The sequence below is a fragment of the Suricata suricatta genome, chromosome 8 (assembly GCF_006229205.1).
Source record: "Suricata suricatta isolate VVHF042 chromosome 8, meerkat_22Aug2017_6uvM2_HiC, whole genome shotgun sequence".
Lineage (NCBI taxonomy): Eukaryota > Metazoa > Chordata > Mammalia > Carnivora > Herpestidae > Suricata > Suricata suricatta.
In genome coordinates, this window is record NC_043707.1 from 102,821,664 (window position 1) to 102,825,907 (window position 4,244).

Sequence of the window (4,244 nt, forward strand, 5' to 3'; positions counted from 1 at the left end):
TATTCCTGTTGGTTGAGTCTGGCCTTACATGCCTGCTGTTCTTCTGAGATGATGCTGTCCACTCACATCCCCCAGCTCCCACACTCCATCTCACTGGTCATTCACTTCCCTGACCAGCCCTCATCTTCCCTGACCTGGAGCTTGCTGCAGCCTCTACTTGGCCTCACTGCCTCCCCCATAGACTCTTTAGCTCACTCTCCACACTAAAGCCAGAATTGGCTTTCTTGCCATCCCTTGCCTGTTTAAGAAACACTTTAGGGGGGCACCTGAGTGGCTTAGTTGGTTGAGCATCCGACTTCAGCTCAGGTCACGATCTTACGGTTCATGAGTTTGAGTCCTGAATTGGGCTTGCTGCTGTCAGATCCCACTTTGGATGCTCTGTCCCCATCTCTGTCTGCCCCTCCCCTGCTCATGTTTTCTCTCTCTCTCTCAAAATACATAAACATTAAAAAAAAGAAGAAGAAACACTTTCAACTTTCCTCTGCCCACTGAATAAAATGCCAAACTGTTGGCTGCGTGTATGATTCTTACTCTTTGAGGTCTGAGCCCACCTGTCCCTCGTGCATCATTTCCCACATTCCCTGCTGGCCCCAGTCCCTCAACAGGCCCCACATTTCCAGGTTCTTGTTCTCACTGCCTGCACTCCTGGCTCCCCTTCAGCTGCCTGGTCCAAACTCCAAGGCCTAACAAAAATACTTTGCCCCCCTCCCCCCCCTCCACTGCCCAGGTCCTCCATGGAACTCCTAGCATGCTTAGCTCTTGTCTCATTAGATGGTAATTGATATTGACCTCTATGCTTGGTTTCTTAGTTCCCCACTGGGCACTGGACTCCTGGAACACAAGGCATTGGTTCTCCAAACTGGGCCCAGCTGATTGCCAAAGTGTGGAAATATTTTTATAACTGTTTGGCAAAACTATCCTGGCCTTTTCCCCAGGACCCTTAGCTTTCTGTGGTCCAGCAAGTAAAGACGTGGTAGTGGCCATAGCAGGGACCTCCCAATTAGTTAAGCTGGATGTTACATTTCTAATTTCACCATGAACAGCCTGTCACAAGAAATGGGACCCACTTCATTCTTCCCTACCAGATGAACACCCCAGGTTCCTCCAAGGTCTTGACTTCATGAAGAGTCTTCAGCAGTGGCTTTGGAGGCCCTGCTATCTGGAAAGTAACAGAATTCTTTCCTTCAAGATGCCCAGGTATGAGAGCATGGGAAAGCGTAGCCCTTCACTGGGGGCCTAACTTGGAGTCAGGTATTAACAGCTTGAGATTTCAGGACTGTAGGTTGTGGAGGGCTTGATAGTTTCACTCAGTTATGGAACCCATACTGCAGCCTGGCACCACGTGGGGGACTGAGCTGCATCAGGATGGACCTTACCTTTTGGAGTTCACAGTCTGAATGGGGAGACAGGCATGTAAACAAGCAATAACAGCATGGGGTCATGATAGAGGTGGGGTGCAGTGGGACCTTAACAGGCCCAGAATCAGAGAGGGAGAGTGGAGAAGGCCAGCGGGATCCGAGTTCTGAAGGACTGCACAGAGGAACCTTGTCCTGGCCCCAGGGCCACCCCTTCCAGGCCCCTACCCTCTTGGAGCAGCAAGGCCCAGTCAGTCATTGCCCTGTCTCTGTCATTGCTGTTCTCCTGCCAAACCACAGTGTGAAAGCAACAATAATCAAAACTTCAGGGTGCTTGAGTGGCTCAGTTGGTTAAGTGTCTGACTTTTGATCTCAGCTCAGGTCATGATTTCATGGCTGTGACACTTAGTCCTGCATTCGGCTCTGTGCTGACAGCATGGAGCCTGCTTAGGATTCTCTCTCTCCTCTCTCTCTCCCTCCCTCTCTCCTTCTCTCTCTCAAAATAAACAAACATTAAAAAAACCCCTTAAATAGTGCCTTAAACAATTCAACAAAACCTTAATTTGTGCTTAACTTAAAACCATGTTTTAAGTGCTTTATATATAATAACCCATTTAATCCTCACAGTGACCCTATGAGGCAGCAGCAATCAATATTCCTGTTTGATAGATAGGGAAATTGAAACAAAGAATATTCTTGTAATTTGTCCAAGGTTGTGGAGGGAGAATGTGACAGAGGAGCTCAGCAGCCTGGTTCTAGGGTCTCTGTGGAGCACAGAGGGATTTTAGCCACCATATCACTCCACTTCAAAGTATCTCCAAATATCATGGCTGGGGCCCTCATCTCTGTGGCGAGAACTTGAGGTGATGCTTCTGGCATCTGGAAGGTCTTTTCCTCTGTTGTGTATCATGTGCTCTGTAGTCCCCACAGTCTCAGACATCTTTTGACACAAGCTCCTTGAGATCCCAGGCGCTACATGTGTCTGTTGGAGCTCACATTGCAGGTCTAGCCATGGGCAATCACATGGAACCCCTTGAAACCAGCATAACATCACAACCTACAGGAGCTCCAGGAGCCCAGGTCTGACAGAGGATCACCAAAGCTGCAAGAGTCATCCAAACTGGCTTCATCCCTTCCTATATCCGTGTTCTCACAATGCACCCTCCTCTTTTTTCGGGGGAGGCTGCATGGAGGAGGTGACATCTAAGTTGGATTGTGAAGGGTGAGGAAGAGTTTTTCATGCAGAGGAGAGGAGCACAAATCTTTTATGTAGAGGGAGCTTCCCAAGCACAGACATAGGAATGTGAAACAGCATGATATATGTGGGGAATGGGGACAGTCAGGGTAAATTGTGAGGCTGGGAAATAAAGGCTATGACCTTGGCCTTTGGTCATTGGGCAATGGGGAGTCATTGAAGGATATGGAATAGTGGAGTTGCATGGATAGTTTGGTGTTTTAGACATACCATAGAGCATGGTTTCCTAGGGATGGACTGGTGGTGGGGCAGCCAGGAGGGGGGCTGTAGCCATAGTTCTTGTATAATAATGGCCTAAATTAAGGTGGTGAAAGAGAAGGGGACAGCCAAGAAATGCTCTAAGGACTTGGGACTGCTGACTTGGGGTGAAGGCAAGAGGAGTTGAGGCTAATGCTCAGGCTCCTGGCTTGGATGACTGGCGGCTGGGGCCAGGAGAAGGGGTGCATTTAGGTAGAAAGTAGTGAGATCTGATAAGAACAGATACTACACTTGATCTTAGCCAAAAATGCCGAGAAGCGATGAAAGTAGTGCAATCTATTTTGGTCTGTGACTCAGGTGGGGCCCAGGTGTCCATGTGCCCTGGGTTGTCACCTATACAGGTGAGCTCAGTAGTGGGCTTTGGTCTAGAGATAAAGATCCAGGAGTCCTCAGAGGAGGGATAAAAAAACCTGAAACCATGGGAGAGGGTAAAATTTCCTAAGGAGAATGTGCCAATGACACACCATCAAGGAGAATCAGATAGTGGACTCTGAGGGAGGCTAGCAGTTAAGGGGTAGGCTGCATGGATGATATTTTCAAACTGTAAGGTATAATTCATCCATTCAACAAACTGATCACTTCCTATTGGCCAGGCTCCGTTCTTCACAATATGAATGCAGCAGGAAGTGAGATAGAAAACCTCTGACCATTCTAGTGCAGAGAGGTGGACATAAACCAAAGTAAAATATGTAGGACAGGTAGTGGTAAGTGTTCTGGAGGCTAATTAAACAAAAGGGGACTAGGGAGGGCTGAGGTGAGGAGCTGCAACTGTAAATGTGGGGGACCTCACTGAGAAGGTTATATCTGAACAAAGATTTGAAGGAGGGGAGTGAGGTGGATATCTGGGGGAAGACTATTCTAGGAAGAGGAAACAGCAAGCATAAAGGCCCTGAAGTAGGCTGTGCATGGCATGTGGGAGGCCATGTGACTACCACCAACATTGTATAAGTATTATTATTGAGAAGTTATTATAAATATTTTTTGTATTGTACTGCAATGATTTTTATAGAGGTGATCTTGGGCAAATCCCTTAACCTCTCTGTACCTCAGTTTCCTCATCAGTAAAATGGGGATAAGAGTATCTACTTTTGGTTAGGTCAGATGAGTTAGTATATGTACAGTACTTTGCATAGCACCTGTTACAGAGTATTTGCTGCTACTACTAGTGTCACTATTATTATTTTTATAATCATCATCTCCCTCTCTCTAGACTTCAAGCCCTTTGAGGACACTGGCTGTGGCAGTGTGAGGACACAGGGCAAGGCTTCACAGTGTAGGCTCTGTAAGGGAGTTTTTGGATAGAACAAATGGAAAAACAAGAGGCAGGATGTGGAATGAGCCAAGTGTCTAGTGGCCTCCCACCCCAGCTCCTCAGA

The 4,244-nt window shown here is 47.5% G+C and overlaps 1 pseudogene; it reads right to left on the bottom strand.

The window, feature by feature from the left end:
- Positions 1-3,045: 3,045 nt before the first annotated feature.
- LOC115300463 lies at positions 3,046-3,130 on the bottom strand (annotated as a pseudogene).
- Between the last annotated feature and the right edge of the window lie 1,114 nt (positions 3,131-4,244).